The sequence below is a fragment of the Anser anser genome, assembly GCF_964211835.1.
Source record: "Anser anser genome assembly, chromosome: 3".
NCBI classification, from domain to species: Eukaryota; Metazoa; Chordata; class Aves; order Anseriformes; family Anatidae; genus Anser; species Anser anser.
Genome location: NC_139722.1, coordinates 33,154,938 through 33,182,355, shown reverse-complemented (window position 1 = coordinate 33,182,355; position 27,418 = coordinate 33,154,938). Strand labels below are relative to the sequence as shown.

The window sequence follows — 27,418 nt, the reverse complement described above, 5'->3', positions numbered from 1 at the left end:
TCAGGAGCGGTCTGTCCCCACGTGCCCAAAGACGAGCCGATGCGGAACTAGACCGGCCTGGCTGAGCAGAGAGTTGTGGCTCGAGCTTAGGAGAAAAAGGAGGGTTTATAATCTTTGGAAAAGAGGGCGGGCTACACAGGAGGACTATAAGGATGTTGCGAGGTTGTGCAGGGACAAAATTAGAAAGGTCAAAGCTCATCTGGAGCTCAATCTGGCTACTGCCGTTAAAGATAACAAAAAACGTTTTTACAAATATATCAACGCAAAAAGGAGGACTAAGGAGAATCTCCATCCTTTACTGGATGCGGGCGGAAACTTAGTTACAAAAGATGAGGAAAAGGCTGAGGTGCTCAATGCTTTCTTTGCCTCAGTCTTTAGCGGCAAGACCGGTTGTTCTCTGGATACCTGGTACCCTGAGCTGGTGGAAGGGGATGGAGAGCAGGATGTGGCCCTCGCTATCCATGAGGAAATGATTGGCGACCTGCTACGACACTTGGATGTACGCAAGTTGATGGGGCCGGATGGGATCCACCTGAGGGTACTGAGCGAACTGGCGGAGGAGCTGGCCAAGCCGCTTTCCATTATTTATCGGCAGTCCTGGCTATCAGGGGAGGTTCCAGTCGGCTGGCGGCTAGCAAACGTGACGCCCATCTACAAGAAGGGCCGGAGGGTAGACCCGGGGAACTATAGGCCTGTTAGTTTGACCTCAGTGCCAGGGAAGCTCATGGAGCAGATTATCTTGAGTGTCATCACGCGGCACTTGCAGGGCAACCAGGCGATCAGGCCCAGTCAGCATGGGTTTATGAAAGGCAGGTCCTGCTTGACGAACCTGATCTCCTTCTATGACCAAGTGACGCGCTTGGTGGATGAGGGGAAGGCTGTGGATGTGGTCTACCTTGACTTCAGTAAGGCTTTTGACACCGTTTCCCACAACATTCTCCTCAAGAAACTGGCTGCTCGTGGCTTGGACTGGCATACGCTTTGTTGGGTTAAAAACTGGCTGGATGGCCGGGCCCAAAGAGCTGTGGTGAATGGAGCCAAATCCAGTTGGAGGCCGTTTACTAGTGGAGTCCCCCAGGGCTCAGTGCTGGGGCTGGTCCTCTTTAATATCTTTATCGATGACCTGGATGAGGGGATCGAGTGCACCCTCAGTAAGTTTGCAGATGACACCAAGTTAGGTGCGTGTGTCGATCTGCTCGAGGGAAGGAAGGCTCTGCAGGAGGATCTGGATAGGCTGGACCGATGGGCTGAGGTCAACTGCATGAAGTTCAACAAGGCCAAGTGCCGGGTCCTGCACCTGGGGCGTAACAACCCCAAGCAGCGCTACAGGCTGGGAGATGAGTGGCTGGAAAGCTGCCTGACGGAGAAGGACCTGGGAGTACTGGTTGGTAGGCAGCTGAATATGAGCCAACAGTGTGCTCAGGTGGCCAAGAAGGCCAACAGCATCCTGGCTTGTATAAGAAGCAGTGTGGCCAGCAGGTCTAAGGAGGTGATTGTTTTTAGAGTTCACATTCAGAAAACTCAGAAGTCTTCTGAAAAGTTTTGAGAAGTGTTATCTGATCCCTGATGCAAGCATTTGTGTTTCTAATCCTCAGGAGTAGGACACATATTCAAAATAAATACATAAATAAATAAATAAACCCACAAAAAAATAAAAAAAATAAAAATAAATAAATAAAGCAGGCTGTAGTTTTTATAATACCTTCTATCTCCTAGGAGCAACTGTTTTACTTCTAACATTAAAAGTACAAGTCTTGTCCCTAGTTATGAGTGCTGATAGTTCTTGTCTAATAATGGCCCTGTGGTGACAAACATTTGGGCTGCATCACCTCTGCCTTTGTACTGTGCTTTTATAACATATGTGAACCCCACTATATGTGGCTAGATCTGTCAAACACAGTAATTGTTTTCTGCAAGAGAAGTATCTGAAATGCCGTCAGTCATATGCATCAGTCAGAGCAACACCATAGTAAGTATGTGTGTACATCCACATACTGAAGGATGGGTGAGCAGAAGAGAGCGAGGTAGATGGAAACAAAAGTGGAACAGTAAGTAAAAATATGAAAGATGGTAGCTAAATGACAGGTGAATATAAAGAGTCAGTGATCACATTCCTTTTGTGAATACCTTTAAGGTCCAAGGAGATCTCAGATACCACATTCACATATTAGAGTGCGATGGATATAGTGTATAATGAACCTATGGAAATGTTTGGTAACATTTAGTAGTGGAAATTTGGTCCTGCTTCACCACCTAAGTGAAAGACACCCACATCTTTACCAACAAAGAACAGCTTTTCTTGCCAGCCAAAACAGAATTAAAATATAATAATAATAATAAGCAGAGCAAAATGGAAATTTAACTTCCCTTTATCCACACTAAGTCAGGATTAATTTCATCCATAGATTCCCTGAGAAATATTCATCCTCCTTGTCCTTGGATATTTCCTGTGATGGAGATGTTACCAGCTGCCTCAGTGATCTATTACAAGCTCTAAAGACACTTGCAAAGTAGTCAGAAAATTTTCCCTAATGCCTGCCCTGTGTTATGAGTTCTGACTGAGTAGCTATTATATTTGACAAGGTAGTTCTGTAGCCTTTGTGTTATGAGTTGGGTAGAGATGAGATAATGAAAGAAGATTGATTTTTCAGCTGTAGGTTTTATTATTTCTCCTTTGGGGGTTACTTGAAATGATCACTTGCCTACACCACCTGTGGATCACACCAAAGTTCTAATAACCTCAGCTACCCTGGGATTTCATCCTCAATACTAACCAGTCCTCTCCAGCTGCCTGCATAGGTATTTTGGCAACCCCTGGAGATGACAATCCAGCCAACTAACTACGCGCAGGCAGGACTTCTCATGTTTCAATTTGTCTAATTGCGTAGGCCTAGTTTTTACTACGCCTTATCCAAGTATTACCTCTTGTCACTGGTAGGAAGAAATTAGCTCTATTCCTAAAAACTTGTTTCTTAATATTGCATTTCATATGAAATATAAAGTTTGTTTCTTAAATATTAGATGAGGTTACATCCTAAATTCTGCCACCTGGCATAATTCGGTACAGCCCAACTTGACTCAAAAAAAATGCCACTTTAAAAAAAAAAAAAAAAAAGTGGGAGCATGTGTCAATTATTTGTGAAAACAGTATATATCAACTTGGCTTGAAGCTAACAGCAGTTATTCTAAATGCTTGACCCAGCTAATTCTCTATTTTTCTAACAAACTCATTAGTAGGATATGAAATTATTAATGACAGTGTTCCTTTTTTCAGTTTTTTTTATATTTTTACAGGCTAATACAATTTTCATATAGTATTTCTGGATCCTTTATTCTAGACTTTATGCTCCACCAAGTTCTACCAAATATCCTCAGTCAAGCAATCAAAGTTTGTTGTGAGCTTTACACTTTTCCCTTTTAGCATGTCTTTACCAAGTAAATACCATACTGGTATTTACCGACATAAAGCAATCATCAGCTTACTTCATCTGTCTCTAGATCCCTTTTCTACATGATAAAACAAATCATCAGTTGCTTTATTTCAACATAGCTCCTCCAAAGGTAGTTTGCAGCAGCTAAACACTGAACTCACTTACATGTGTTTGATTCACAGATACAGGATGCACAGACACTAGGATAAATGATCTGAAAAGGCTAATTAGTATGTGACAAGTAACATGTAGCAATTCAGTTTTCAATCTCCATGGAGTTGTGTTGAAACGAAGTTTCACAGGCAGTAATCTGGAAGACTGGAAATTGTATGAACAAGCCAAAATATAAATCTGAATTTTAGCTAATTATAGAATGAATGATGTTATATGCTTCTCTCCAGGGAAGACACTCAACAAATCATAACAACTCCTTTTTTAATGAGGATTGACCCACAAACTATTTTCTCACGTTGTATAAGAAATATGTTTTCTTGGTCTCAGCTTGTTCTGGGACAGCTTATTTCTCTAGGTTTTAAATTGTTTCCAAATATTAACAATTCATGCAAACTCTGAGGATGAAATTCAATCTGCTTTTCTGGGCTGCAGTGGCTAAATATCTTCTGTATGTCTGATATTTCTTGGTGCTTGATGAACACTGACCAGCCAGCACCAACTCTAAATCTACAATTTACTCCTAAGGACTCTGCCTCTGAACCAAGAGAGTTTCTGAGTGTACCTGGCACTGAAAGACCAGTGTTCCCATCTTGTCCATCCTCCCTGGGATGAAGTAGGACCAATGAGTTGAGTGAGGAAGAAAGAATTGAGTGAGAGAATGGGACAGCTGTGTGATAAGTATGGAAGTTGGAAAAGGGGGGCTGTGAGTTGTGTGAATGTGACAAAAAGCTGTGTAATAACATTCACCTTCTCAGTGGAAGCATGAGGCGTGCAGGGCTGAAAGTGGTCATCCCCTAAAACACTAGAGCCTATGCCCTTATAGGGATTTGGATGCACCTCAGAGGCAAAGCCCACCAACTGCACTGAACTTTGTTTCCTGCCCACCACTCAAGGCCACTTGCCCCTTTTCTGAGTGTTCAGCACAGCTCAGTTCACAACATGTTTAGGAAACCAAACTTGCTTTGGGCGGAGTATGTTCGGGTGCCCATTTTGGTCAATTCAAATCCTAGTAGTCTGTGGATTTTGCCATTCATAGTTCTCAGAGCTTCCTACTTTCTGCATATCCTCCAAACTTGTATGCAACTCTCCAGCCACCTCCAGACTTTCCTATCATGTGTTATGGAACACAAATCTTATGAGGAGCAGCTGAGGGAACTGGGCTTGTTTAGTCTGGAGAAGAGGAGGCTCAGGAGAGATCTTATTACTCTCTACAACTGCCTGAAAGGAAGTTGTGGGGAGCTGGGAGTTGGCCTCTTCTCACAGATAGCTAGCAATTGGACAAGAGGAAATGGCCTCAAGTTGCACCTGGGGAGGTTCAAGTTGAAAATTAGGAGACATTTGTTCTCAGAAAGAACAGTTAGGCACTGGAAAGGGTTGCCCAGGGAGGTGGTGAAGTCACTGTCTCTGGGGCCATTTAAGGAAAGGTTGGATGTGTCATTTAGGGACACAGTTTAGTGGGTAATGTTGGTGGTAGGGTGATGGTTGGACCAGATGATCTTGGAAGTCTTTTCCAACCTTAATGATTCCGTGATTCTATGATTATCCTCATTGCAACTCTCCATGCCATTAAAGCCTACCCACACACCTTTTTTCCTCTTCATCCACTGCATAAAGTCTTCTCCCTTATGGGGAGATGAGTAACTTTGTTACTTCAGTGGTCAGACAACTTTCCAATTCTACCTTTCTACTTTCCAGTTTTAACTTTCCAATTACACCTTCTACCCCACTGGGGAGGTTAGTATGTAAGGATTTGTGCTGCAAATTAAACTTACAGGTACAGGAAACAAGCAATTTCCTAGCAAAGGATCATTGGTAGATGAAGGTAGGTGTAATATAACAAGGAAGTCCACCAATGCAGAAACCCAAATACAGTTTCTGAATTACTGTAGGAGCCTTAGATGCTTTAGGTTACCTAAGGCAGCTTAGAAAATGACCAGCCATCCCATAATAGAGAATGGAGATGAATATAGTGTCTTAGTTTTGCCTATGTCTGCCCAGTGATAGATCACTTATTATTTGCTTGGAAGTACTTCTAAGTTTGTAAAGAACATGCTAGCAAATTTTGTTTGTAATTTTTATTGCTAAAGTGCTCTTCAAAAAGCATGATTCTGAATAAAGCTAGAGTAAATAGAATATATAGATATATTCACAGTAAATATATGCACAGTATATATGCACAGTACATAGAATATATTCCAGTAACACTCTACAATAGAAAGCACTACTTATTAGATTTTTAGATTGTTTCTAGGGCTCTGAATTCCTGGTGGTTTTACATGTCAAGTTGTTTCCCATGAGCAGCTTTCTACATACAATTCTTAAACTGTTGCCAGATATAAAAGCTGAGAATTGTTTAATTCTCCATTGTGACAAGTCAGAGGAAATGAATGGTTACAGCAATGCTCAAGAGCAATATTTTGATGGGATGCAAGTTACTGGGAATATCTGTAGGAAAGTGAACTTTTCATGAGTCCGGAAGGAGTGTTACTGGACTAAGAGTAAACAGAAGAGAAAGCAAAATTGCCCTCAGTGCATGTCTTCACATGCTTCTGCACAAAGATACTATTAGCTACAGTTTTCATTTTGAAAGCACAGTCTGTGGAAAAGAAAAACTAAGGAGTAAGAAGAGAAGTCCAATTAATACCATGATAGGGGAGACCATCAGTTCCCTAGACTCCTGGAAGGATCATCACTGCAAGTGTTATTAAGGCAGAGAGCAAGTTAGGGATATGAGTGCAAAAGACCACAAGTAATAAAAAAGTATGTGGACAACTCAGTCACCACAGCTGCTTTTCCTTAGTAGCAACCTGTTTATATGTCTTTAAGAAAAATCCTTAATTAATCATTCCACATGGCATCAGAGAAAAGGAAGACTGACAATGCTGACAATGTTCATCTACTAATGCTCATAAGGAGCTGGTAAAAGTGATATTAGAGACCCTGGCAGCAAAAAAAAAAAAAAAAAAAAAAAAAATATTTAAGGGCAAAAGCATCAAAAGGCCAGAAGTACACAAAGAAAGAGTAGTGCATTTGACTGATCATGTCTAATTTATATTACCAATGAAAGATGCTAACATTATTTTTTTAGAAAATCATTAAGTTTGTACTCTCCAAAGTGGGTGTTTATGTACTATTTCCACACAGGTAGTTACCAGAATATGCACTGTCACAATGCAGAAGAGTCTCTCTAGTTGTACCTGATGACATTTTTTTTGAATGAAGATGAAATTATTGTCACGAAGTCATGGCATTGAAAGAATTTGAATTAAGAAGCAGACATAACTTCCTATGTGGCATTGAATCTCACAAGTCTAGAACAGCTACCCCTACTTTAAGAAGTCCTTAGGTTTCTGAAGAGCAAAGCTCTATGTCTTCTGTATCCAAGTTCCCTGGATTGTGGCTTCTGACAGATTTTAACACAATAAATTTTGTTTATACAAATAAATCAGTCATGGAACATATTTGGTCACAAACAGCACATAGACAATGGTTGTCAGGAAGTAACTGCCTCAAGAATAAATTCTAGTTAAAGGAATCAGTGCAATTAACAGGCTCTATTGTCGCTTGCCAGAACTTGTTCCAACAAGCAACCAAAATACACATCCTAACAAAAGAGTATTTTTTTCTCCAAAACAAAGCAGTCTATTTTCATACAAAGACAAAAATACGTTAAAAAAAAAAAAAAACCTTGAATTTTCACTTTGTGCACCACAGATAGCTTTCTGTGAGGAAGCCGTATCTTAACATTCCCGGCTCACTTATGTTCCGAGAAAGGTTATATATATATTTTTTTTTTGATCACATAAAGCATAATAAAATGGCTGACTGTAGACTGAACCATAACTGCAACACTCTCATACTGTGAAAATGTATGTAAATATTAAGATAAACACACAGCAAACAATTCTAAATGCCAACAAGATACCTAAGTGTTGTAAAACATTTGTATGGTTTATTTTCTCTGGCAGGAAATTCTTGGGATAAAACTGAGAAATGCATATGGTTTATGTGGTTTAAGGAGGTTGTATGGAAAAGAACACAAAGGAGAAACAGAAGTCACAGTGAATTTCAGAAAACTTCAATTACTCAGTAACTAGTTGAATAAAAATCTTAATAACTACATTAATGCCTTGAGTTAATATTCAGCATGGTGTTAACATACCCCATAGGAAATATGTTGCCCCTTTTAGCAACCTAAGTTGTTTTTTTTCTCTCAGAGGTGTGGGACTTGAAGACTGTAAGAGAAGATTATTTTAAACTTTTGCCTTCATCATTCACAAAATTAGCCAAAGTAATGCCTGTGGCATTGAAAAAGACTTCCTAAGAGACAGTTCTGGAATTCACAAAGATGAAAAGTGGAAAATATAACAAGTTAACTTTCTGATTTTGGTGCATCTTTGCTCGCCTCTCCATTTGAGATAGGTGATCATAAATGAAATGTATGAATAACACATGAACAATTAGTACTTTAGGCAACTAGATGGGTAAAAGAGCTGGTCTGACAATCAGGCTCAGAGAGTAATGGTTAAAGGATTGTATTCTGGAGGTTAGGGGAGTATTGTGGGGTGTCATTCAACATCTTTACTAATGACTTGATGAGGTGACAGCAAGCTTGCAGATAGCAAGAAATTGGGTGGTGTAGGGCAGGGCCATGGACAAGATGGAGGAATGGGCCAACATTAAAAAAAAAAAAAAAATCAGCAAAAAGAAGTGCCAAGCCCTGCCCCAGGATGAGATTGCCTGCATGGGGAGCAGGTCTGCAGGAAAAGCCCTGCGGTTCTGGCAGGCAGAAGGCTGAGTATGAGCCAGCAATGGCCTTGGCAACAAGAAGCCATTCTGGGCTGTATCTTACGAGGGCATGGCCTGTTCATCAGGAGAAGGGATAATCACCCTTATATCTAGTATACTGGAGCCTCTTTTGCAGTCCTCAATAAAGGAAAATCTTCAATAAACAGGAGTGAGTTTAGTGGAGGCCACCAGCATTTTCAAGACTGGTTCATTTGTCCTTACAGGAGACACTAAGGGAACTGGACTTGTTTAGCCTGGAGAACAGATGTCTTTGGAGAAAACTAAGAGCAGCCCTCAGTGTCCGTGTGGTGCATATCAAGAGGAGAGAAACAAGCTATTCCAAGTGGTGCATGGTGGGAGGACAAACAACAAAGGGCATAAGCTAGAGCAAAAGAGGCTCGATTTCAGCATTAGACAAAACTTTTTCACCATGAGGATGGTCCAGCAGTGGAAAATTTACCAGAGAGGTTTGGCAGCCTCTATCTTTGGAAGTTTTCAAGATCTAACTGGATAAAGTTCTGAGCTGACTAGTCTGAGCAGGAGATTGGACTAGAGACCTCCTGAGGTCTCCTCCCACCTGAATTATCCCCTTATTCTATGAAAACCATGCCTTCTCACTGTCAAGGCAGTTTTGCAGCTTTATTGGTCTCAGCAATCTGAGAGCCTGGTATGTAAGTACGGCTAAAGCAAATGACACTGCTCAGGAAGGAAGCACATTTCCATCCTGTGCTTTAAAATGAAAAACGACATTGCAAAGCAGCTTTATCATCCCAAATCACAACCATCAAGTAGTTTTTGACAGTGTACCCATCACTGTAAGAATGTGGATGTGAAGAGTTGGAGTGTATTCACAAATGGTTTGGAAAATACAGTCAATGCTTCAATTCAAGACATTTTACTTTTGGTTTGCTTCTCTTTCAGTATGTACTCTATGGTTGTTTTGTGCTCGTATTCTGATTTAACTGTGAGAAAACTAATGTGAGCACATCAAAGTGTGAGAGCAGTTATTTGTATCAGGTACCTTTTTTCTAGCAGGGATCTAGTCCAACAATAAAAATGTGTTGATTTATCCAACATATTTATATTTTGTTTCTCTCTGACTGAGAGTACTGAGGATGAAGAAAACTTTAACAGCAAGTGTCAGGAGAGGAAGGAAACTGTCAGGAAAATGTTGAGATAGTTAATAGTATCTCATTTAAAGATATCAGATATGTTGCAACCTTAAAATATGGAGTAGGATTACTTTTCCAGAGTGTGGAGGTCGACTTTGATCTTTGATCCTTGTTCTCTGAAGTCCTCTCAACCTTCTTATTGAAATATTTGAAGTTCAAATAAGGTCTTGTGCTAAAGGCACAAGTCAGAATATCTGGGCAGCGTGAACTACATCTTTGACAAATAACCCTATTACCTCACTCCTTGTCTGCAAGCCCAGGATAATCTTTGCTTTGCTGTACTTTACTTATCATCTTTTGAAGATGAATTCAGAGCATCTGAGTGAATATAGTACATTCACTAGTGTTTTCCTAATATTCTCATCTGCAGAAGTGAGTTCAGACAGAAAGGACACTCTGAATCATACCATGCCAGGTGTTAAAATGTATGCACAAAGTTTTCAACAAACCAACAAACAAACACAGAATGGACTTCAGCAATTATTAGACTGATTTATAATATCATTGTAACAACAAAACAATAATAATAAATTTGTGATTAATTATTTTTATGTTCCTGAAACAACATGATCTCAGCTCATAAGCTCAAGATATCCTCCACATTCATGAAAGGTAGGAATATTTTGTAAACAGAAGCTGAGTTTCTCCATGTAGTAGGATGTAGTTTCCACATACACTTCTCTCAGTAGATGACTTACAGAAAGAACAAATATTTCAAGACTTGTGATAAAACTGTGATCATTGGAAATATGACATATGAATAAGCTACTTGATTCAAAATATTCACTAGAGGCTATCTGTTTAATACCGAGAGCTTCAAAAGTGTCCTTAAGAGCTTTAACTAATACATTAATTTCTGTGTGCACTGGGAAGCCATTTTACTTAGCAAACATATAGAGTTCCAATCCTTTTGACAGGGAAAAATAAGAGAACTGAGCAATAATAATCAACTGAGTGATGTTAAATCAAAAATACCATTAGTATACCAATAGAAGGAGAAAAATGCAGAATTTAACTAACAACTTAAAAAGTCCACATGGAATATAATCAGGAAATGGAGAAGCACTTTTATTTTTATTTTAAAGAATTGGATGGAAAGAAACAAAATCTATCCCCTGGAAACCTGATTTTCTACACATATATTCAAATATGAATATATAAATTCATATTCCCACTACTGTTGGTTTAAATAACACACAATAATAATGGCCTCTACTTTGTCACTGAATGTCCTTTTCCACATCTAAATGGAAACTATGCTTCTGGTTGGAAATATGCAATCTGATCTCTAACCAGATCGTCTCCTTACACAGATGCATATAATGGCTTTGCCACTGGAACGTCATATAATTGCAGTACTACTCAAGTCTCTATAATACATAATTAGAGAAGGTTGCAGTTTTCTTCCATTTGTTTTAGTTCTTGAACCATTTTTCTTAATGAGACATTTCTCTGTCATCTGGAAACACCCCAGCAGTTGAGATCCTGTCCCAAAGCACTTTATTACTCAAAAGGCATATTTCCATTGACTTCACTGGATTTTGGATCAACACCTACATTTCCTGTTTCAAGTAAAGCCTGAAGTGTGCCACGTATAATAACTAAGCTGTTGTCTTAGTCCCTTTAAGAGTAAAATTACTACCAGTTTGTTACTTTCTTTAGTACTGTTCTTACTGCTTTTTCTTGAGCAATGTTGTTAATCATTTAGCTTGTTACTTCTGTCTCCTTCAGCTCCCTCAAGCTGCATTTCATTCAAATTCCTTATGATTGTCTTAATTTTCTTCACAATTACTTTTTAATTTGTAGCACTAGATACATTTATTACTCCATTGCCCCCATTTCTCTTCCTAGGTCAATTCCCTTTTCTTAGGTGATACAATAATTGCAGTTTCTATTATCACCGTATCATCAATTCATTTAATGCACATTTTTTCCTGCTATGACGTAATTTTGAAAAACTTTTAATAAAGGTTGTCCCAACTCCACCCACTCATCACTTAGTTACAGGCCAATTTTTTTGTTTACTACTGACATTTAACTCCCTCTGTACTAGCCAGGTTTTTACCCATGTAATTACACAGAGAAATAGTCAAAAATACATATTTGCCAGTTTGGCTACCAACTTAGTTGATCCGAGTCAAAAGACTATCTAACAGGTAGATTAATTCAACTATCAGCCAGCTTTTATTAAAGCTTTTGCCACCATCTTAAAAACCTCTTCCATGCTTGTGTTAATCAGCAGTTTAGTCGATGACTAACTAGTGGGTTTTTCACTTCGACTTACCTTGACTACAATTTCCTCACCTTATGACTGCAGAAAATGCTGTCCAAGCTTCCACTTCACATATAAGCACAAGGGGAGTCCTGAAACATACCAGATAAAATAATAATTGTGAGGAAAGATGACTATTGTTTGTAGTCTGGCCCAGTCTTTGGCCATGTCTATCTACAGCCACAAACAAAAGTCCAGTACCAGGGTCCATCCAGGTGGTCCCATTAAGATAAAAAGGAGTTGGGGTCAGAGACAGGGATGGAGATGATCAGAAGTTTGGGGGGGGGGGGGGGGGGGGTGGCATCCAGGAGACCAAATACTGACAGGGATGTGGATGGAGCTAGAGAGTGACTCTGCTACAGAGTCACTTGGGCAGGGGTTGTCTCTGGTTGCGGCTGAAATGGGGTCCTGGGTAATGAGAATGGGTGGAGGATACCCCTGGTGGAGGCTTGACAGGGATGTTATGGCGCTCTCGGGGCCTTGGCAGACTGTCTAGGTTTATGTTACCTTCTTGCCTTTGATACATTTGATTGCTATCAACTACTACTTTGGATCCCATATCTTCTGTAAGTCCTTAAGAGGGGCTCCTCAAATTGATTCCTGAAACATATCTCAGAGGGAGAAAAATCAGTGCAACATATAGACTCCGAAAGTTTGTTGGTATGCCAGTGAAGGAGAGTGCTTATCAGTGGGATGGGCACTTCAGAAAGTCTGGAAATTCATATATTTAACGTATATTCTACAGCAACGCACCAGATAATCAAACCACTATCTAACACCATGGTAAGAGCAGGGCATATGGGCCCACAGAAGTCACTGGGTAGTTTACGTAGACTTGGAGCTAGGCAGCCAGGAAGTGATTGTCACCCAGACCGTCTACTGAGAGACTGTTAGGGTTTGGTGTCTGGTTCTCAAACCCTTGTCAGCCAATCAGACAGAACACCATGAACCCAGGGTCTGAGAGCCCCACTGGATGCTTCAGAGAGGGCCTGCAGGGCTTCTGTGCTCTGAGGTCTCCAATAAGGGGCAAAGCAGTCATACTGACAATACATCATAGCTCATACAGAGATCTTCTGGATATCCTGCTGCTGGCAGAGCTTTGTTTGAACATGAAATCTCCAGGTTGTGATGAACAAGCAATTTCCAATGAAAATCATGATGCTATCTAAATTTCCAACTAGCTTAGCTGGTTTTCTGTGTTTAACCACAATGGTTTGCCACTGATTACAGCCAAAGGCTGCCATCCTGAAAAAAAGGTAGGTTATTTATGCAGTTTTCCCCAGAGTAAATTGAAAGTAAAATCTCAGAAATATATCAGCATTCTTTTTACAAGCACATAAACATATACTAACAGTTGAGGACTAAGAACTGCCATTTACTTTAATTCACCTGTGCATGTTCTTAATGCTAGTAAAGTGTGCACAGCTTCTTTGAACAATAAGTTGAATAAATGGTTATTTCTTATTTGAAAGACCAATAATGAAATTGCTTCAGATTTTCATATGACAGCATCTGGCATTCAGTACACCTCCCCAGGGCAAGGTACTATTGGAAGATAAATTAAGCTGTTGATGCATTATCTTATTTCCTGTGGCAAAGATTTTGCTCCTGGCTCTGGAAGCAGACAAGCCCTCACAGTCAGCTCTTAACTCCTTCTGGAATCTTGGCAATGGATTGCAGGGATTTTTTTTGTGGGTTTCTTTCATATAGAGCATTTCTACGACATAAGTAAATGTTTTATGAGGATTTGAGAACTAGGGAGCTGGCTGGGCTAGCAAAGATGGCCAAAGAAAGGCACATGCTTATTCCATAGCTTAAATATGGGGCAAAGGTGCAACAGACCAGAGTTGTAGAATTAGGCTTCTTTTGTCCACGTGGTGGTGAATACTTCCCATTTTGGAAATGAATCAGGTAGTTCACCAAAATGCAAATAAACAATGCAAATTGTATATTAGTCCATGGTAATTCTGCAGTGGTGCTTATAAACCTTTGGGGTTGCTTTGGCAAGAGTATCACCTTGTTTGCTAGTAGTGTGTGAAGTATCGGTGTTGAACTTTCCACTATTCCAAAGAATATTCTTGTTTTTAGAATATTAAACTTCTAAAAACATCCCTGGATCTACCCAGGTGAATTGGCCATATGTTCACAAGTTGCTACACTGAAAATAAATCAGCATTTGTGCGAGTGTCAAAAAAAAGAAGACATATATAATTTAATTTAATTTAATTTGCTGACAAGATAAGGTATATTTTGTGCAACAAGCTCTAACTAAAATATTTTCTGTAATACAGTGGATCCAGGAGCTGTGCAGACATCTCTTCAGAAGATTTTAGGATTCCATGACATTCTTAAACAAGACACCATCTCACTTACAAAATTAATGAAATGTTTCCTTCTCATCATCACACAAAGTTTTACTTAAAATCATGCACCCAAACCATTATCAGATGTCTGATTTTCTATTGAACTTACTATGTAAGGGTTTTTCTGCTTCAGGCAAATAAGGAAATTCTGACTTTAAATTCACCACACAGTATCTAAATAACTTGTAACTGACATTTATGGAAAAAAAACATGGAAAAAACTCCCAAATCCTTTTGTTATATAAGAGAGGTAAAAGAGATGTCAAACGCTAAACTTAGTTCTCTACAGTATTGTTAGTAACCTATTTAATATTATTCTTTTAAAAGCAAGATAGCTGTTTGGAATTGCTATGTACTTTAGACTGAGTATTATGTTTTCATATATAGCCATTATGCACTTTAAAAGTAGCATGCCATGAAGACAAACAATAGAATTATGGGCAACAACAGATAGGTGGGAAAAAAAATGATGAAGATAAGAGGGTTTGTTCAATGCCACTAGGAAGTCATGTTAAATACAAGCCTGTAAAGCAAACAATTCTGTGTTCCCAGTATAAAACATATTGCATTTCCCTCCTCCTTTTTTTTTTTTTCCCTAAGGCTCCCTCTTCCATCCTTCTATTAAAAAACTAGAAAAAAAAAAAAAAAAGTAAGGCGTGCTTAGGCATGTCTTTTGTTATTCCTGTTTTCACTTTTTTTCATATTTTGAGCTGACTCAGCACTGCCTCTGCCCTGCTTGGACCATGAGTGAGAGAGTAGCGTGTCTATATCTGACTTCTGGAAGAATAAAATTTAAGAACCATTAAGCAACAGAAGCTAGATACAAAATCAGTAGCACATCACAGGACAAATCCCAGTAGTATTCCACTTGCAGTTCAGTATATTGTAGTTCATCTGGATCTAAACTTTTTTCATACTTTGTTTGGCCTCTTTTTTACAAAGTAAATAAAATGTAGTGTATGGTTTCCAATTCAATTGGTGAGAATCAGATTAGTCAAATCCACTTAGATAATGAGAGGGAAATTGAATGTATGGCACCACTAAAATTTCCCTTTCTCTGTGTTAGGCATCTTTATGATACGGTTATTAGCATTTGAATATCTGTAGGAACTATAAAACTGTAGCACTTTCCTAACATGGAAAATAAATTCTTGCATCTGGTTTCTTTAATTCTCATCTTTGTTTATCTTTGGATAACCTAGGAACCATTGACTCATAGTTTCTTTGTCAAGGATGCCTTCTTACTTTATTTTTATGCCATTGCTAGGACTAGGGTAGTCCTAGAAAGTTATGAGCTTATTTTTTGCTGTCACGTGTATGGTGTTTTAACATACAATGCTATCAGGAAAAAATCATTCTTTAAAACACAGACGGGATCTTGAAAGAGAACTTAAAGTTTGCATTCTCTTTGCTTAGACATCATAGAAATGGGGGAAATAGGAGTAGGAAGGGGAACTTCAGAAAGACTGCAATATTTTTACTTCTGAGAGTTCACTTCAGAGAGTCCAAGAAATATAGGTGAAGGTAACCACACTGATCACTGGCACAAGAGCTGTATAGGTAGTCTTGTGGAACATTTTGACAAGAGGCGTTATGATGTCTACATGACCTGTGATGACATTACATGACTTCTGTTAAATCACTTCCACTTTAGCAGCTTATCACAATGCTGAAAAAAAAAAGAAAAAAATAAAATAATAAAATAAAATAAAAGTAACAAAATTGTTTAAATGAAACCTGTGAAAGATATAATGTATTTTTTTGTCTTGCAATATTAGATTGTTATCCAACGTTTATCTTTTGTTCTGCAAGGTATCAGTATTATTAATTTTTTTAAGATTTATACAATGCCAGAATATGGTATGGTATTACTAAGATATAGTATCATTTCCTAACATAAAAGTCTGGTGGTTTGAGACTCTGATCCAGAAAATTAGTAAGCACATTTTTTAACTTTAAGAAACTTGGGGACATTAATGAAACTCTATTAGGAGGTAAAGATTTGCTTCAGTTTGTTGCTGACTGTAGTCACAAAGACTGGATGTAAAGTTCAGTGATCCAATGAGAGTCTCCATTAGTGTTAGGATAGTTTGGATCAAGGTGTAATTAGACATATTTTTTTTCATTTCAGAGTCTCTGTAATGGATTTCTTTCTGGTTTCAAACATTTTTAGCTACAGAAGTTTAGCACATTTAGAACACTTTATAATGCCTATTTTTGAGGCAGAACGGGATAATATGTATTTATGTAACTGTGAGCTGGCTAAAACTCTAGAAAAGTATGTTCGGGGAGCTAAGAAAAATCTGAGAGGTGCATTTTAGACACACAATAAAAAATTTGAAAATTTTCCTATTGCCGCTTTCTGTTGTTAAAGAGCATTGTATTGTGCTTAGTGTAAGCATGTATTGCATAATTCTTATCTATACCTTTCTAAATTAATTTGTTAATTCCCAGGACTGTAACAGCTGTTTTTGTCAAATAAAATCAGAGTGAGAAAAGCCCCATAAGATCTGCATTGGAAATATCTAGGAAGTCTGAATCCATTCATTCATTTTCTAGTAGAGGAGACTTGGTTCTTCATTATTCTGTAATAGATAAACATAATTTTTACTGTATGGCATTCTCCAGCCAGACGGTAATCACAGTGTGTCTTTGTAGCTGAGAGCTGGAATGGCATCACTGTTCTGGAAAGGCTAAGAGTTTCTTTGGGTATAGACACTGATAATACAATGATGATGTTTGTTTGATGTGTGACGCTATCCTGCAGACATAGGTGAATGTTGTTCAGTAATTTTGTGTGTGTGTTTCTACATAGAAATGCACATAATACACAATTTAAAGCAAAAGTCACTGTATACACTGATTAGTCACTATATACACTATATCACTACATAGCGCACTGCTTATGGAAAATAATTCTGAAAAATGCTTTCATAATGAAGCATGATGAAAGTATTATGCCAGTTCAGATACTAAGTTCATGCAACCAGGCAGTAAAAGGAATTCTTTAATGGGATGCTATTTTTTCATTTAATTCTTGAACTGAAAGCACTGTTGTCCTGATATTTGTACTACCTTTAGAACATTTGCATTTGCACCTTTTCTGCATGCAAGCTGCAGATGTAAAATAGCACCCTGAGCCAGTTATAGAAAAATGTATGAAGACAGCTCAGGATCATTTCTGTCCAGACTGATATGGACTTATGCTGTATTATACTGGTGTATTAATACCCTCCAGAGAGGTGACATAACGTTGTGACACTCTGTGTGTCATCAGCAGAAGCAAAACAGCACAAGCCGTTTAAGGAATGATAGTAGAACTGAAATATCTCCTATGAGTCTGATTCTCAAGACTGAGATCTGAGTGTAGATCATATGATCACAACAGCATCACTGTCCCTGTGTAAGCAGTTGTCATAACCATGCCTATAGTGAACTGTATTTGCAAAGGAACATTTCAGTGCTGATTGGACAGTGATTAGGAACTACAGAAAAGTGAAGAAATTTAAAAAGAAGATGAAATAATTCTGGAAAAGCAGGTTAAAATGTAGCGATGCTGGAGAGCAAATTTGCTCTAATTAATGAAAAATATGCCACAGTGTTCCAGATGGGGGGATTTCTCAGATTATTTTTAAAATTATCAGATTATCTTCTCAGTTTAAATGGAAGTCCTCATTAAAGGTCTTCTCAAATTCAAGGAATGCTTCTAGATTTTAAGATCTTACTGTATAATCTAAATTTTAAAATCATATAATTTTCTTAGAATGCAAATTCAATGTCTATGTCCATTATTGTCTCAAGATTTTCCAAAAACATCTGTTTTAGCTTTTATTTAAATGTAGGTTCTTAGGTTGGTGACTACTTCCAGCTATTTTTTTGAGATCTCCCCAGTAGAGCTAGTGGAAGAATTCCTTTCTTAGTTAAAAGAGAGAAATAGGAAAGTACTTTAGAATCTGGCAAATGGTTGAAGAAGGCAACTAATAAAGTGACTTATCTGAATCCAGCTGCAGGCCTCCCTAAATACTGTTGAGCCACCATCTCTTTGACAATGGACACTTTGAAGACAAAAGTGAGGACTGAATATTTTTGAGCTCACTAGAGTTCTGGGATGTAAAAATCTGATAGAAAAATATATGTCAGATCAAAACTCTTACATGCCTATGAATTTGTGGTGCCCTCGCTTAAACATGCAGAGCATCCTTATATGTTGACATGAGAAGTCTACCGATTTTTTCAAAGAGTTGGTATTTTATGCTTTTTTATATTTCAGGTTACAGATACTATTTGAGCTCAGAGGGAACCATGAGGCAGTTTTTCTCTGTGAGGACAAATTATTAGAGAAGGATGAAGGGCACATTACATGATAGACTTCATTATTTCACTAGTGATTTACTAAACAACAAAGGAATGTTGAGGCTTAGGGATCTTGCAGTTATTGCAATGTTTTAGAGAAAGTTCACCCTTGTGGTTAGAAACATCATTTCAGTATAATTATCTCTTCCAGCGCATCTGTCTACTCTTTGCTGTACCTTTGCACATGCTTAACATAGGCTTTATTTTCCACTTTGAAATGCATTTCTCTTTCCATATTAAATGCCAAGGTCACACAGTACTAATTTGCACACCATCCACAGTTGACTCTCCCTGAAAATTGTGCAACTTACATATGTAGTTTCATTCCCACTAAATAGTAATTAAATTTTGACATTGCTTAACATTTCTGAATGTTCAATACAGCTTACTTTTAATGAGACACAGACAGGAGGCTGTTAGATTAAGCTAATTTTGATTTGGATGTGAACAAAATTCTTTTGGCACTTATGTATTGCCTCATCATTTCCATTACCATCACATTTTGGAAAGGAAGGAGGGATTTACTCCCAGTAAGAACTGGGAGACTGGCCTACAACCTCATGCACAGGAGATTCTCTCAGCACCAAGGTACTCAATCTCCTCTGGAACACAAACTGCAGGGAAAGGTTCCACCCACAGCTCCAGAGACCATAGGACCCTACAGCTTTGAAGTTCCCCCCTCTCGGTATGTCTCAGCAGCCTCATTAGCTCTTTTGGCAACCCACGCTTTTGTGGCAATGTCACTGTTTGCATTTCCAGGAGTGACAGTGCCATGATAGCCTAGCAAGAGATGACGGGGACTGGTATCTCTTCAGGGCTTCATACCCAACAAATCTGTATCTACACCCACAAACATATACACCCACAATCACTAAAAGTTTGCATATGCCTCGTTAACTATAATTAGTCAACATATGTAATCATAATTTATCATAATTATTCATAATTATGGATTCACAAGATCACAGAACTGTTGAGGTTGGGATGGACCTCTGCAGCTCACCTAGCCCAGCCCCTGTTCAAGCAGGGTAAAATACAGCAGGTTGCTCAGGACACTGTCCAGTCAAGGATAATCATTGTAACTAGATAACGTGTTTTTAAAAAATCATCAAGAATTTCAGGTTTCTGTGATCATGGGGTTGCCACTCTCAGAAAGGAAAGAGACCTATAAGAAACCTCCATCTTTTTGGAAGGCCTGAGTTAAAGTAAAATGAGATACACTTCAGGGAAGTTGTGTTAAAATATAGTGAGCTGTGTGAGGATCTCAGTACATGGTTCACAGGAAAATAAGTTCCTGACACAATCAGGTGCTCTGTGTGGATTCAGAATAGTGTCCAAAAATAAAATAAAATTAAATTAAATAAATAAAATTAAATTAAATTAAAATAGATAAAATAAAATAAAAATTAAAATAAAATAAAATAAAATAAAATAAAATAATAAAATAAAATAAAATAAAATAAAATAAAATAAAATAAAATAAAATAAAATAAAATTAAAATAAAATAAAATAAAATAAAATAAAATAAAATAAAATAAAATAAAATAAAATAAAATAAAATAAAATAAAATAAAATAAAATAAATAATAACTGAGTACAAGGAACTAAAACTCTAATGAGCTCTTCAAAAATGACTTTTAGCTCTAATTTCTTTGAACCAAGTAATATCTGCAAGAGCATCTGAAGATGATAAGAACTAATGCTGGCCCTCAGACCAGAGCAGTATTACAACTTCCTGTGCAGAAAGATTTGCCTTTTGCTTCTTAAAGTTGTACATCCTTCATCATGTTTCTCCATACCTTCTGTGTCATTGTGCAACTGGAAAAGGATACAGGAAAATACCCCTGATTCACAAAAAAAATTATGCAGGAGATATTGTTTCTATTCTTAGACATAGTACCACCCTGAGGGATGTATTCTGTCCATGACATCAGTAAGTACTGTTGTGTTAACTCTAAATATCAGGGAAGGATGAAAGCCTACCATCATTTAATTCTTCAGTCCCATGCTGCTGTGAAATCTTGTAGTCAAATACTTAGAACTTATTGTAGTTAGAACATATTGTAGTTTCACTTGAAACTACAAGATATTTCTTCTAATTTGTATGGAGTGCTTGCAGAGAAAATGTGTTGCTGTGCTGGGTTAATTGCACACATCTTGTATTTTATATATATATATATGTTGTCACAGAGCTGCAGTACTCATCTCCTTAAACACTGTTTTTTTCCCCCACATTCTCTGGTACTCATCACCTGTGCCCCACAGTAGCCTTTATGCCAGCGTATCATGGGGCTGTGTTTGTTTCTTTCTTTTAACTGTAGCATTTGCCAACAACTGTACAACCCCGAAAGTGGCATGTTATCCCAACACTGGGATTTTTTTCCTTCAGCTCAAGAGTAGCCTCTTGTTATCCAAACACACTGTAAATGCTTTTAAAGCTTTGAGTTCCTTGTAATTTCTTCCCTTTGTACTCCTGATCATCATTGCCTAGATGTTGAGTAAGATGCAGTGATGGTCTACTTTCATCCTAATAAAGCACGTGATCCACACAGAACGCAGCTGGTAAACACTGTCAGCAACAGCAAATCTGTTTGTAGGCAAGCCCACTCTCAACAGAACTAGTATAAATTTAGTAAAGTACTAATTTTCAGTAAGTTTTGCTTAGCTGGGACTTGCATTGTCTACGGATGGTCAAAAACCTCCTCGGTTGCCAAATCAATGGCTCTTGCTTATGATGTAACAAACATCAGAGCTCAAGAAGGAATCCTTTCTTGGTCTGTTTTGACAGGGAACATTCAATATTCTTACCTTTACCTTTAGTGTAAATAGGGCCCATTCTTCACTAGGTCCTGGGCAGGTCCACCAAAGTGTCTGGACTGTTTGACAGTGGGATAGTGCCACTTGAAATCCCTTAGTGGCTTAGCAGATTGTGTTGTCCATCTGGTGGTTTCTGGTGTTTTATAGCAACCACAGTCAGTTTCGCTGTGTGGGAGGAGGGACAGACAAAGCCTTTTGAAGAAACAGTTCATTGATTCATGTAGAATGAACATCATAGATGCTTGCATTTGCAAAACAACGGACATGATCTATAAAATCCTTTCCTGTCCCATATTCCAACCTAGATCATCATTATCTATGAAATCCCACATCTTAAAGTCATTTCATTTGACTGAATTGCCAACCCACCTTGGTTACGTTCATCACATTTTCAGAAAAAGATCACTGGGAGGTTACCAAATTCCTGAGACATGGTGTGCCACTGAACAGTAGATCACAGTTGCAGTAAAGGAAATGAGTCAAAAATTGCAGTTCAGTATTGTCTATTTTTTTTCTTCCAGCACTCCGTTGCTACATATCAAATAGGCAATTGAAAAGAACTTCCAAGAAATCAGCTTATGTGCATTTACGGTCAGGGTCACAGTAAGATCAAAATCTGCCTCCATTCTGGATTTTGGATTAAGTTTGGCTGGAAACAGACGTATATAAAAGATTTCCCTCTCCCATTCCAATTTTTTTAATCTTAAAATCGTTCCAGGCACAGACGTATTAACTGGCACAGCAATCAGATAAAACCACTTAGACTAATTAATGAATGATAACATCTTTTTTCTTTTTTTAAATAATTATTTATTATCTGCTGTGTACAGCTGTTTAATCTTCTTAGGTTGTTTTAAATGAGGTAGCTTGACCTCCCTTTTTACTTTTATTTTTTAAAATCACCTTATAAACAAAATGATTAATACACACACATAAAAAAGTAAACTGGTGACATCATCAGCCAGGATAACATGCATCTTTCATCTGACAATTCTTGGCTGCCATTTGTGAGGGAGAGATACAGCCAATGATTTTAAAACCTTAAAAGTACACATTCATATTATTTTGCATTGATTCTGTTTATTAGTTTGGGCGACTTCTAGCTTCGTGTTTGTGAAAGCTTATCAAGTATGATGTGTTTTGCAACCACTGCAAATAGAAATATTTTAGAAATGCCTGTTTTATATTTTGTTATACCCCAAAATGACAATAGGCTATATTCTGTCTTCATTCTGCATCTGGAATTTCCATTGACGTCAGTAAAGCTGTTGAGCAAAATTAAAAAGAATAGTCTAAGGTCTAGGTAAGTAATTAGACTTTTTTCAGCAGAAAGAATGTCAAGCTTACTTTACTCTTTCTGTCCTCATTCCCCTAACTTGCCCCTAACTCTACACATATACATATATGAAAAATCTACCCACCATGAAATTACAATTGTGACTGGTAGAAAAAGACAAAAATATTTGATGATAAACAGGGCTGTCTCCCTGCAGCAGATTATCTTTAAGAAATGTACTCCCTAATTATAATCTGAGAGAACTCCTTGGATGACTGATATTTATAAATTAGGATGTTGTTTACTCAGAATATTGTTTCTTGGAGTCTTTAAACCCACTTAATCATTATGTCAGGCATTTCAAGAAAAATGTATGAGATGAAGTTCCAGATGACTTTAGGCATAATGATTATCCTTGGCATTCTTCTCTAAGTTTCAAATTAACAATCTATTTCTATCTGAGTGGCTATCTGGAAAAAAAAAAAAAAAAAGTCTTTTTCCATGTCACACTACAGCTTTTTCATGCTTTTAGTGTAAAATTTCTTACAAAATGAATCTTTCAAAAATTATGACCCTTTATGATCTTTAATTTTTTGTTGTGCTGGTAGAGGGACACTGATACTCAGAACACTCTCATTTTCTCACTTTCTAGGTTTTATCATTTTTAGCACCACAAAAATTGTATATTCATTGGGATTTATGATATTGAAACAATTACCCTTAAAAAGTGCACTCAAAATTATTAAGTTTATCACCATACAACAAAGTCTGATGGTGGGTGATGTCATGGACCCAAGTAGCTATGAAAGAGAAATAATAAATATTTGCCTTTTTGTCCACTGTTGTTCTTCAAATGTTTCATACGTTTTTGTTCCTTTGAGCATTGCTCCCCCAACTCTATTTTCTCTGGTGTTCTTTCTATTTAGCATTGCTGGTTGTTTGTTAGTTTTATTATCATTATTATTATTATTATTTCTTTGTTTGTTATTTTATTTTATTTTTTGCTCAGTTCATGTTTTTTTTTCTCTCTCTCTTAAGTACATCCACACACTCCACCTATCTTTGTTACTCCAATTTATCTTCACCATGCTTACTTTCCTTGTGTTTTTCCTTCTCTCATTCTTGTTTTCTCTACACTCATTTGTCTGGGCACATTCCTCCTGTTTTAGAGACAGTTTTTGATATTTCCTTTTTAGAGTCATTTGAAAAAGTCACAGACAATTTTTTGTTAGAGCATTGCAGGAGCTGCATTACCAAATCTGCTCATAACAGAGCTTCCCTGCCAGTCCTAAGGCAAGCTCCTAGAGCAATTGGATGCTGTGCTGGGGGCTTGTCAGAACAGGTATAGGCATTGATCTTCATTAAATTGAAGTTAACCAGTGGGAAAAGTGTGGATGTTACCTTAGTAAGACAGTCCTGCAATTCTTTATGCCAGCAATGGACTAGTGCACAGTCATGATATTTTTTATAGTCATACTACTTAGCATCATTTATACTTAGGAACACAAACAAAGGAAATAGCAATAGAAATGATCTAATGCTGTCATCTGGGATTTAGTATAGAGAGAACATTTCCAAGTATCTTTGTTATTTTAGATGCTCAAGGGTATGAAGCAATAGCTTTTGTATTTCTTTATGTTTGGAAAATTCCTGCATAGTTTATGCATGAAGTTATAAATAAAGCACAATGAAGAAAGAAAAAAATTGACTGACCTCTAGTATTTTAATTTGTTACTGAGTGATAAAATTTCTTTTAAAGGAAACAGTGAAAGCGTTCTGTGCAATGGTTCTGAAGAGTATAACATCAGTGAAAGCAGTGTCTACATCTCAGTGCAAGCAGTGTCTACATTGCATTTACCTTAATGTGTATATGTACTAATAATTTAATTTCACATCTTCAGCTGCATGTATCTTTTCATACATCAATCCAAATCATCCTTTTGGTATACATAGAACTTTTTTGAATAGAAAAGGAATATGCACTTGCTACATAACAATATGATATAGCAGAATGAAACCTCTGATTAATTATTACCGATATTCACCAAGTACTGGATGATACAGATGGTCTGTCCTGGGTGAAGAAAGTAGGTGTAGGTATCTACATGATCTGCTGAATAACTGACTAAAGAGAACATATTAAAACAATTTTTTTTCTTTCTTCTGTTTGCATTTTCTTTGTGTAGTAGAAGCTGTTTCAAGATACACCTCAAACATGCTGTGGAATGACTAGGAAGGTCCCTAGCATTTCTAGGAAAGTTCCCGGTAAATCTTTGTGATTACTGTGTTAATCTCCTTATTATTCCTCTTTCTTGCCTTGTATCATTTAAGTGTACGTAGCGATCAGTGCCCAAACTATTGAACTCCTAAATTGGTGGGATCTTATATTTAATTTATGCCAATGGAAAGGCTTCCAGATAACAATCTGCAAAGCTTCTTCAGGCGGCTTGTTTTCATTTACTGTGTTTTTTGCACTGACATGTGAGAAAGTCAAATTTACAACTGAACTGTTCAGTTGACCCATGTGAAACAGTAACGGAATTGCTTTGTCAGGTAATACAAAAGAATGTGACAAAATCATGCCTGTCAACCATAGGTGGAGTTCCCTGTTTACACACTGACTAGAAAGTTATGTGCAAAAAAATAAAAAACAAAATACAAAAATCTGTGGAGGAAACAGACTTATTTTAGTGAGATGGAAGACCTTAAAAGCTGACAATAAGAGTGCACATAGCTCCAATATGATACAGAGCCACCAATTCATGACAGAACTCCTTTGAATTGCGTATAATCAGAGAAGTACAGCTATTTCATGTTGAATTCAATAGAACATTTTTTAAGTTCTTCTGAACTTGAAATATACCTACATAGAGACCTACACCTGTCTATTTAACCACAGTAATCCTTTAAGTTCTTTCCCACTTGGAGCACAGTTCTTAGGCCTAGGAAAAATAATATGATGGACAGGTTTCTGGTGCTGTCAAGGCATATCCTGCTTTCTTCTTCAGACATATTCCTCTACAATATCAATAACACTTAATTTTGAAAGTTGGCTTTGATTCCCAGCTGCAGTTTTCTGCTTTTCTAGATCAGCTGACTACGCACAAGCAATCTAAGAAAGTGCTATAAACCTCATTAACGGCCTCCCTTGATAACTGTTCTCATCAGCACATTCTTTAGCTATTTTATTGCATTTCTCTCAAACTGAATTGGTAGAGTATATCGGCTGAGGTACAAAGAAGGAATTGCTTCACAAGAAACAAGAAAACAAAAAAACATTACAGAGGAGGTTTACAGAATTCCTTAGGACAAGCCACAGTTACTCAGAGAGATTCCACCTAAATATCTAAAAACTCATTTTTTTGTCTGTTTGTTTGTTTGTTTCTATCAGAGATTATACTCAGGAGGCACAGCTTTGGGAGTTCTACCTAACAACAATTTTTTTTAATTATTACACTTAAAGTGAATCTAGGAATTGCACTGCTGTATCGGTCATCAATATATCAGTAATGTCTTCTTTATTAGGACTCAAAGTCACATAAATTGCAAGTATCTTAAGTTCTGCTCTCGGGAGTAGTTACTTGTTCCAGGGGGACTAGCCAAACGTAGATAGTTTGTCCAATTTTGTATTTGCTTCCACACTTGCACACAGAAAATTATGAAACTTGCTTCCTTGTTGTATTAACATGTGGTCCTACTTCTCACATAGCCAATATGAGGAGAAAAGTAGTAGACACAAAACACTAAAATATTCACATACCTCACTGAATAGGAATGGACTTAGATGTTTGGGTAAATAATATGATGAATTAAAGACTTAAAATATTTATGTGATTTTATCAATTGTTTCTAGTGGTAGCAAACAAGAGGAATTTCTCAGTGAACTCAGAAAATATTTTCCATCACTGAATTTAGCCACTGTGTCTTTTATCAGCCTCTGTTCAAAAGAAGGCCACAATTTTGACTCTGACCTTGCATTTGCTCCTTCTGGTCCACCACACAGGTTCTTCTGGCTGCGGTCCTCACTCACCCCCTGACCTCCTACTTTGCAGTAAAAAACAGGACTGTGTCTCTCACATGATTTCTGTTTTCTCCTCTTCTCAAGAAGGAGCGGTGTTCTGGTAGGGCTTAGGCTTTAGAATTAGCAAAGCTATTATGCATTTATATTAGAGAAGGAAAAGTGAAAGAGGATTTTGGAGGCAAGGAAGAGAAACTAGTGATTTTCTTTTGTTTCTGTGGGATGAACAATTTTCATCCCATGGTTACAATCACACATGTATATATATGTGTTATAGTAGAAAATGAATTCAAACTAGAGATGAAATTCCATGGGAAATCTCTGTAGGGAGGCTTGATGGAACCATGGTAGCCAGTGTGCCTGCCGAGATGTGTTCCAGCCTTCTCTGTTAGTTGGAGTTTCCTAAGTGCTGTAGGCATCACGCCCGGTTTTATCACACTGCTATACACTAGCCAAGAAGTGATGAAGGCATGAATAATAAAGGCCAGGTCATCATCCGCCAAAATGGGACACGGTCTGTGAGCCAACTGGAGATGATATGAAATATTACTCACAAATGCTGCAATGTGAGAGCTTAGCAAAAGATCCAAGAGTATGAAGCAGTTCATCAGATCAGTTAGCTTGGTTCAGTTCAACTGACTAATAGGAAGAGGTTCACTGTCTTCTTCTTCTGAGTTCCCCACAGACCCAGAGGCCCAGACTCGATGAGAAATATGGGGAACATTCATGGAAGTGTTTAAAGTAACACACTTG

At 37.6% G+C, this 27,418-nt stretch overlaps 1 long non-coding RNA gene across 2 annotated transcripts in view; it reads right to left on the bottom strand.

Annotated features, from left to right (window-relative positions):
* The window catches only part of LOC310897635, a 98,565-nt gene that overhangs the window by 31,411 nt on the left and 39,736 nt on the right, over window positions 1–27,418 (bottom strand). For both annotated transcript variants that reach the window (XR_014582423.1, XR_014582424.1), the window contains exons 4-5: window positions 21,363–21,536; window positions 11,870–11,929 (exon numbers count right to left, since the gene is read on the bottom strand). This is a non-coding gene — a long non-coding RNA (uncharacterized lncRNA). The remainder of the gene's footprint in view (window positions 1–11,869; window positions 11,930–21,362; window positions 21,537–27,418) is intronic.